Source organism: Heptranchias perlo, chromosome 17 (assembly GCF_035084215.1).
Source record: "Heptranchias perlo isolate sHepPer1 chromosome 17, sHepPer1.hap1, whole genome shotgun sequence".
Lineage (NCBI taxonomy): Eukaryota > Metazoa > Chordata > Chondrichthyes > Hexanchiformes > Hexanchidae > Heptranchias > Heptranchias perlo.
In genome coordinates, this window is record NC_090341.1 from 51672833 (window position 1) to 51682407 (window position 9575).

The 9575-nt window shown below is 50.6% G+C and overlaps 1 long non-coding RNA gene across 1 annotated transcript; it reads right to left on the minus strand.

Annotated features, from left to right (window-relative positions):
- Positions 1-884: 884 nt before the first annotated feature.
- LOC137333915 (uncharacterized) lies at positions 885-4691 on the minus strand. Its single transcript, XR_010966012.1, has 2 exons — positions 4447-4691; positions 885-2027 (listed from the first exon to the last, which is right to left on the minus strand). It is a non-coding gene; the product is annotated as an uncharacterized lncRNA (long non-coding RNA).
- Between the last annotated feature and the right edge of the window lie 4884 nt (positions 4692-9575).

The following is a 9575-nucleotide window of genomic DNA, read 5'->3' on the forward strand; positions in this document are numbered from 1 at the left end:
TACTAAGGGTAGATAGAGAGAAACTATTTCCGCTGGTTGGGGAGTCTAAGACTGGGGGACATAGCCTAAAAATTAGAGCCAGGACTTTCAGGAGTGAAGTTAGGAAACACTTCTACACGTAGAAGTTTGGAACTCTCTTCTGCAAACAGCAGTTGATGCTAGCTCAATTGTTAATTTTAAATCTGTGATTGATAGATTTTTGTTAACCAAAGGCATTAAGGGATATGAGGCAAAGGCGGAACAGGCTCGAGGGGCTAAATGGCCTACTCCTGTTCCTATGTGCCTAAAGTGCTTTGGGACGTCCTGAAGACGTGAAAGGCGCTATATAAATGCAAGCCTTCCTTTCCACATTTAACGTCTCATCCAAAAGACAGACCTTTGACCTGTACCCATCTGGTGCTTCATAGCTCTTAGACCTCAGTGCCCCATTATGTGAGGAGCTGGATCGCAGTACTGTGGGTGCAGAAGATCACACTGTCAGCCTCAATATGCAATTCTGTCATGTGGCATTACCTGTTAATGACACAGAAAAATATATCTCTGGCCTGCATGAGATTTGATGGTCTGCGATGCTTTGCTACTGTCTAATGTTTCAGAAATTAAGTGGTGGAATGTCAGATGTAATAAGCCGTTCCCCAGACAGTGAAAGAAACTGTATTTTCAATTCCCATCCAGCCAGGTGATAGAAGTGATTAATATTAATTACAGAGCTATTCAGGAAAGAGTTTGGGTTTTCTTCAAAGACACTCGTCTATTGTGACAGGGCTGCTTTTGATCTGAGTTGTCAGAAGTGGCCACGATCCAATAGGTCTACTGGAGCTATTCACGGTATCTTCAGTTCACTGGCTTTAATCACCTATTGTAAACAATTTTACAACACCAAGTTATAGTCCAGCAATTTTATTTTAAATTCACAAGCTTTCGGAGGCTTCCTCCTTCGTCAGGTAAATGTTCCAAACATTTAATCACCTAGTTCAACATCATAACGTTGAGACAGGATACCATGGAGTTAGGCAGCAATATGTCAGGGCTTCCAAATCTGAGCTAAAAACTGACTGACCCCTCGATGGTGCGGCCCTGTCACTGTGCGACTGACTGACCTCTCGATAGTGCGGCCCTGTCACTGTGCGACTGACTGACCTCTCGATAGTGCGGCCCTGTCACTGTGCGACTGACTGACCTCTCGATAGTGCGGCCCTGTCACTGTGCGACTGACTGACCTCTCGATAGTGCGGCCCTGTCACTGTGCGACTGACTGACCTCTCGATAGTGCGGCCCTGTCACTGTGCGACTGACTGACCTCTCGATAGTGCGGCCCTGTCACTGTGCGACTGACTGACCTCTCGATAGTGCGGCCCTGTCACTGTGCGACTGACTGACCTCTCAATAGTGCGGCCCTGTCGCTGTGTGACTGACTGACCCCTCGATAGTGCGGCCCTGTCACTGTGCGACTGACTGACCTCTCGATAGTGCGGCCCTGTCACTGTGCGACTGACTGACCCCTCGATAGTGCGGCCCTGTCGCTGTGCGACTGACTGACCTCTCGATAGTGCGGCCCTGTCACTGTGCGACTGACTGACCCCTCGATGGTGCGGCCCTGTCGCTGTGTGACTGACTGACCCTTCGATAGTGCGGCCCTGTCGCTGTGTGACTGACTGACCCCTCGATAGTGCGGCCCTGTCACTGTGCGACTGACTGACCCCTCGATAGTGCGGCCCTGTCGCTGTGTGACTGACTGACCCCTCGATAGTGCGGCCCTGTCACTGTGCGACTGACTGATCCAGAAATGACGGGACCTGAACAATGGTGAGAAGCACAGACACTGCAGTTGGGTTGTTCCGCACTGTTTAATTCCTTGGCTAATCGATCAGAATGTGTAATTGGCCTTTCGAGGCACCAAAAAAAGTAGTTTTTCAAATCTCTCTGGCACTTGAGGATACAGAGGAGAATATACATCATGTTCAAGAACGCAGGGCTGGAACCTCTCACTACCTCTGTTGTCAGCCTTGTAATAATCCTGCCAGGTCCTGTTGGCAGAACAATACAACACCAATCAATGTTACTTACAGTTATTGATGACGAGCCATTTGGCATCATACAGACTCCTGTTGTTCATCCACAAGCTTCAAAGGTTCACATAGATCTGAATATTTGCTGTTTCATTTGGGCTTCTCCCTCTATTCCTCTCTAACTCCCTGTTACATCCTCCCTCTATTCCTCTCTCTCAGTCACTATCTCCCTCTATTCCTCTCTCTCAGTCACTATCTCCCTCTATTCCTCTCTAACTCCCTGTTACATCCTCCCTCTATTCCTCTCTCTCAGTCACTATCTCCCTCTATTCCTCTCTCTCAGTCACTATCTCCCTCTATTCCTCTCTCTCAGTCACTATCTCCCTCTATTCCTCTCTAACTCTCAGTCACACCCTCCCTCTATTCCTCTCTCTCTGTCACTCTCTCCCTCTATTCCTCTCTAACTCTCAGTCACACCCTCCCTCTATTCCTCTCTCTCTGTCACTCTCCCTCTATTCCTCTCTAACTCTCAGTCACACCCTCCCTCTATTCCTCTCTCTCTGTCACTCTCCCTCTATTCCTCTCTAACTCTCAGTCACACCCTCCCTCTATTCCTCTCTCTCAGTCACACCCTCGCTCTACTCCTCTCTAACTCTCAGTCACAATCCCTCTATTCCTCTCTAACTCTCGGTCACAATCCCTCTATTGCTCTCTATGTCACTCTCTCCCTCTATTCCTCTCTAACTTTTAGTCACACCCTCGCTCTATTCCTCTCTCTGTCACTCTCTCCCTCTATTCCTCTCTCTCTGTCACTCTCGCTGAGTCCAATCACTCTCTGTCTCTATCTTTCCCTGAGTCCAGTCACACTCTCTCTCTATCTCTCCGAGTCCCATCACACTCTCTCCCTGAGTCCAATCACACTTTCTGTCTCCCTGAGTCTAATCACAATTTCTGTCTCCTTGAGTCCAATCACACACTCTCTCTCTCCCTGAGTCCAATCACATACACTCTCTCCATGAGTTCAGTCACACTCTCTCACTATCTCTGGCTCCCTTTCGTGGTCTTTTTCCTTCTCTCACTGCCTGTCTCTATTTTGGTCTCTCCCAGGCTGTTTTGTTGTCTTTGTTAGTTTATGTGCACATGGCTTGCTGTATCACTGGTGCCTTGTTAATCTTGGCTGTTCCTCTCAGGGTTTCTCTCTGGTTCTCTCAGTGTCTTTGTCCATTAATCGTTGGGCCTCCTCTCTGACTGTCTGCCTCTTTTTACTGTCTTTCTCCGTTAATCTGGGCTTTCTCACTCCCAAGGGCCGATTTTAATCCCCCATTCTAATGAGAAAGGGATGTGTGGGGGACTAAAACCCAGCAGTGCCCTGCCCATCGGTATGGTGCTGCATTCACCCTAACCCCCAGGCTTTGTCAGGCGTGTGGGGCCTTCGCCACAGGCAGCCTTGGGCTTCATTAGAAGACAAAAGTCGGGGCCTGATGACGTAATTCAGACCCCGGCACTATTTTAACGCGCAGTCGTGCGTTTGGTGCCCAATGCCAGCCTCGCCATGAACACCAGGTGCCATGTTCCCACGGGTCCCCAGCCGCAGCCTCCTGCCCAACACCAGCCATGAGGCCTGACCTCATTGATGTGGGGTGCGAGTGGGAGTCAGGCCTGATCTATTTAAATGAAGCCTGGGAGTTAAAATGGGTCCGGGCCTAATATCGTTGAGCTGGTACAAGCCTGACGCTTTGCCCCCCAATTAAAATGGGGGTTTCAGTCACAGACCATCTGGGCCCGATAATAAGCGGGGTGGGTGGGGGGTGCAATATCAGGAGTGAAACCCAGAAGAAGTTTTGGCGTATCAGAATGTCCCAATTTCAACATAACATGGCTGCCTAATTATAATTGTACTTCCAGGCTTCGCGTCTCCAATGTGTGGGCGTGATGTGAACCCGCATGATCTCAAGTCAATTATTTAAAGGGTTAAATTAAAGATGGAATTTGGAAGCGTTAGGGGTTGTGTAAAGAGACGGGGAAGTTTAAAGATGGACTTGGGATGGTCAAGGACTGCCCCCCGGTTTAACGATGTACTGCTGGGTGCAGTGAGGCGCAGGAAGGAGATAATCTTCCCCAGCAACCAGAGGAAGAAACCTGCTGTTGTCACCAAGAAGACGTGGTTGGAGTTGGCTGAGGAGGTCGGCAGCAGGAGTACTGTGCCCCGTACCTGGATCCTGTGCAGAAAGCAGTTTAATGACCTAATCAAGGCAGGAAAATTGAGCACAGTTGCAGATTCACCTACATCCTGTAATTCACCCCCCTCTCACTCTGTCTTGTCAAGCCTACTCCGTCACATCACTCCTCACACCCACTTAAGTTTCAAGAGCACCCATCGTTCACTGTCTGTGCACTTTCTCATCTTCCCATTTATCCATCCACCGCTGCCACTCACCTCAATCCTTATGCAATCTGATGCGTCTGATGTGGCCTGATAGCCACCCTCACCAAATGGACTGCATCCATTGGGTGAAGACATGCTTTACAAACACTCATTGTTCCCCCGTTGTAGAAGAGAGAACAAAACACAAGGAAGAGGGAGAAGACTGGAGGTCGCCCGCTACAAACTGTGCAGCTGACAGATGCAGAGGAAGAACCCATGGAGATCAGTGGCATATCTGCGTCCCTGACGTCGGAGATGGAGAGACTGGGACTTCGCAGCTGCCTGGTGACAGAATTAAATATCACTGACCTACATTTCATACAAGACTTAGTCATGTTGACTTGATTTCAGCAACAAGTGAAATATGATAAGCGTAATTATGCTGAGTGGCAACATTGCTACATTCCCAGTACTAATTCATATCCGTCTCTTCTCTCCCCCAGGGCCTTCTCACGTAGACCAGCAGTTGCAGCAGTCTGTCGACTTTCCTGACGATGATTCCTCAGAGGCCCTGATTCCTTCTGGGGGTGCAGCGTCACAGGACATATTACCAGGCACCAGTGCAAAATACTTGGACTTTGGTGGGTCCAGTTAGACAGCTAGTTTGGTTTTCAACTGGTGATTCACAAGTGAGCACGAGCAGACATTGATGGCAGGGACATCTGTGGAGAGTCCACGTCGGAAGGCACACTCCTCTCCAAGCTCTGCTTAGCTGGACACACATGTTCCAGGGGCCATCGCTGTAAAGGAGAATCATGGAGGGGCAGCAGCAGTTTGCAAGGTACTGGCAGACGTGCCACGCACACTGTCCACATTAGCAGAGAGGATGGAAGAGACCAGCTCGAACATTTGCGGATAGATGTCGCAGGCCAGTGCGAGAATATCTGCCATGGAGAGAGTGGCCGCCTCAGTGGAGCTTCAAGCATGGCTCTCAAATCAGTCCATGCAGGCCATGACCACGGCTATGCAGACTTCGGATGGCAACATGTCTGCCGCCTTAAACAGGATGACAGGTAGCTAAACTGTGGCCTTACAAGGCGCCCCTGATCTGCACCAAGCTGCTCCCCAGCAGAGGGGTGGGAGTGATGTGTCGCTTGCCCAGGAGAGGGATGATGGTGAAAGGGGACATGGAATTGGGAACTCCACTCAAAGTGCTCCCACCACTCTCCCGTTGCCCACTCCTCAGCCAGTACCTGACATCCCAATGGCCGAGTCTGCCCCTGCACAGGTGCAGGTGGAGCATTCTTTGGCGGGGCCCGCACGGGCTCCAAAACCCAGAGGTCGTCGGCCAAGAGCATCTCAGCAGTCAGAGCAGGAATAACAGCAACCTGCCTGTACCTCTGCTGAATCCACAGAGGATGTACCACGTAGGAGCAGTAGGGAAAGGAAGAGAAAAACACTGTAGCTCACCATGGGTATACACACAGGTGTTTGTGAAAATGTTGTGTTATTAAGTTTTCTTTTGTTATAACCTTACATAAAATTTATTAATTTGCACCACTTCCCTGTATTGCCCATTCTTGCCTGGCCGGGTGGCAGCTCGCCTTTTCAATTGATTGGTGATGAATGTGAAGACATGAATTGACTGGTGGATGTGCAGTGGGTGGATGGTTGGTTACAGGACTGCTTTGTGTCTGTTGTGGGGGGAGGAGGTGGAAGCAGGGGACGTGATAGTAACTTTGGTCCAATGTGAATGACCAACTGAACCTCCGAGTTATTAAGGCATCCCTGGTATCCCGAGCAGCAATGTGATCAGCTGGTCTGGCGTTGGGTGGCCCATCTTCATTATCCTCCTCCTCCTCCTCTTAATTGGAATCCTCAATAGATGAGGGGTGATGAACGCCTTCTTCCTCTTCCACTTCTAGTCCTCGCTGCTGCATGATGTTGTGCTGAACACAGCACACCACGATTATTCTCAAGACCCTCGCTGGTGAGTACTGAAGGGCACTTTCAGACCTGTCCAGGCACCTGAACCGCATCTTGAGCATGCCGATGGCTTGCTCAATGACACATCCGGTTGACATTCCAGAGGTATGGCTCTCATTGTAGTGCTCCTGGTGTTCATCGGTGGGGTTCCTCAAAGGTTTCATCGGCTAGGTTTGAAGGGGGTATCCTTTATCGCCCAGCAGCCACCCCTTAAGGCTGGTTCCAGGCCTGAACAGGTCAGGGATGTTGGACCGCCTCAGTATGAAAGCATCATGGCAGCTCCCAGGGAATCTGATGCAGACCTGCATGAACCTTTTCTTGTGGTTGCACTCCAGCTGAACATTGATCGAATGAAATCCCTTGCGGTTGATGAATGCTCCTGGTTGATCTGGTGATGCTCAGATTGCCACGTGTGTGCAGTCGATGGCGCCCTGTACCTGTGGGAAGCCAGCCAGAGACGCGAATCCAAGTGCCCGATCATTCTGGCTATTGTCATCATAGGGGAAGGTTACATAACACCCAGCCCTGGCAAACAATCCATCCGTCACCTGCTGTATGCGCATTTATGAGCAGCCGACTGCAAGACTCGATATTTTACCGGTAGCGCCCTGGATGAAACCAGAGGCAAAAAAATTGAGGGCAGTGGTGACATTCACAGTGACGGGTAATGCGTGGCCACCAGGTCCAGCAGGGAGCACCTTTTCTAGGAGGTTGCAGATGTCTGCGACCACCTGACGTGACAATCTGAGCCCCCGGAAGCACTGCTCTTCAGTGAGGTCAAGGAAGCTGAGCCTCCCTGTACACCCCGTTAGGTGGGTAGTGCCTCCTGCAAACTCGTCTTCTTTGTTGCTCTCCTCTCTGATGTCCAACTCTCTGTTGCCCTCCTCTCTATTGCGGTCCTCTCTGTTGCCCTCCTCTCTGTTGCCCTCCTCTCTATTGCTGTCCTCTCTGTTGCCCTCCTCTCTGTTGCCCTCCTCTCTGTTGCCCTCCTCTCTGTTGCCCTCCTCTCTATTGCTGTCCTCTCTGTTGCCCTCCTCTCTGTTGCCCTCCTCTCTGTTGCCCTCCTCTCTATTGCTGTCCTCTCTGTTGCCCTCCTCTCTGTTGCCCTCCTCTCTGTTGCCCTCCTCTCTATTGCTGTCCTCTCTGTTGCCCTCCTCTCTGTTGCCCTCCTCTCTATTGCTGTCCTCTCTGTTGCCCTCCTCTCTGTTGCCCTCCTCTCTGTTGTCCTCCTCTCTATTGCTGTCCTCCTCTCTGTTGCTCTCCTCTCTGTTGTCCAGCTGCAGCTCTCAACACAGCACGTCCTTGCTGCTGTGGACAGTGATTGTCTTCCTCGTCCGAAGTCCAATCTAAAGCAGCCATACTGCCACCCATCCTGATGTTCTCTGTGTGAACACCTCCAAACTTTACCAACACGTCTGTCACAATAAGAACTCTCATCAAACCGTTTACCAGAGTGAATTGAGAAAGCAGCTGAGCACTGAGCCTTTATTCATATTGGGACACCTAACCTTTAACCATCCCCATGAGGTGCCACTCAGTCTTGCCTCCGTTTTACTGCTGAGTCTCCCGAGACCCAGGGAACCCGTGCAGGAGGCAGGGTTTCATCGTGTCAAATCGCTGCCCAAATCTCATGGAAGGACCGTCATTAACATATTATAATAAGGGATCCGCCTTTCGAGAACCAGACCCAAACCCGCCTCCGTTAAACCGGAAGTGGAGGCCGGTTGGGGTTGGGTTTCCCATTTTTGAAGTTTTAACCTACCCCCCTCTACTGTGCTGCCATCCTGAGGGGGATTAAAACTCCCCCCTCTCTGACTGTCTTTCTGCACATTGTAATATCACAGGACAGTGCGACGATGCACAGGCAGCGACTATAACTGAGCACAGAATAGTCCCACGTGAGCGCGTAATGAAGCAGTAATTGGCCATTTACCAACTTCACTGGGCAAATGAGTGATGGCCGTAGCATTCCCTGGGAAAATAGTCTCAAAACTGCAACAATAATCAATGGACTGATTAAGTAAAGAGGAGAATCGATTATCACAGCTCCGGCCAGCACAATCTGCTCCACAGACTGCGACTAACGGCTGTTTAGGGATTGCATATAGTGTGGAATCTGGCCAGAGAACGGAGTATCGACTCTCTCATTTATAGACCTGTCACTTAAGGCAATGATATATAATGAGGGGGCGGCTTTAATAGTTCCTAAAATTCTTTCGCTCTGCGGACACTGAATGAAAAATGAGTAGTTCTCCATCCTCGACACAGATATTTATTCAGAATTATTTATCCTGTGCTTCAGTTGCAGGGCAGTGAATGAATAAGACTAGCAGGGCACCACAGTGGTGGTGGGTTAGAGGGCGTGCATGGCACAGTGGTGGGAATAGTGGCACAGTGGGTCAGAGGGTGTAAATGGCACTGTGGGTCAGAGGGAGTAAGTGGCACTGTGGGTTAGAGGGAATGGATGGCACAGTGAGGGAGAGGGTGGCACAGTGGGTTAGAGGAGTAAGTGACACAGTGAGGGAGAGGGTGGCACAGTGGGTCAGAGGGAGTAAATGGCACAGTGGGTTAGAGGAGTAAGTGGCACAGTAGGTTAGAGGGAGTAAATGGCACAGTTGGTTAGAGAGAGGGTGGCACAGTAAGTTAGAGGGAGAGGGTGGCACAGTGAGTTAGAGAGAGAAGGTGGCACAGTGAGTTAGAGGGAGAGGGTGGCACAGTGAGTTAGAGAGAGAGGGTGGCACAGTGAGTTAGAGAGAGATGGTGGCACAGTGAGTTAGAGGGAGAGGGTGGCACAGTGAGTTAGAGGGAGAGGGTGGCACAGTGAGTTAGAGGGAGAGGGTGGCACAGTGAGTTAGAGGGAGAGGGTGGCACAGTGAGTTAGAGGGAGAGGGTGGCACAGTGAGTTAGAGGGAGAGGGTGGCACAGTGAGTTAGAGGGAGAGGGTGGCACAGTGAGTTAGAGGGAGAGGGTGGCACAGTGAGTTAGAGAGAGAAGGTGGCACAGTGAGTTAGAGGGAGAGGGTGGCGCAGTGGGTTAGAGGGAGAGGGTGGCACAGTAAGTTAGAGGGAGAGGGTGGCACAGTGAGTTAGAGAGAGAAGGTGGCACAGTGAGTTAGAGGGAGAGGGTGGCGCAGTGGGTTAGAGAGAGAAGGTGGCACAGTGAGTTAGAGGGAGAGGGTGGCACAGTGAGTTAGAGGGAGAGGGTGGCACAGTGAG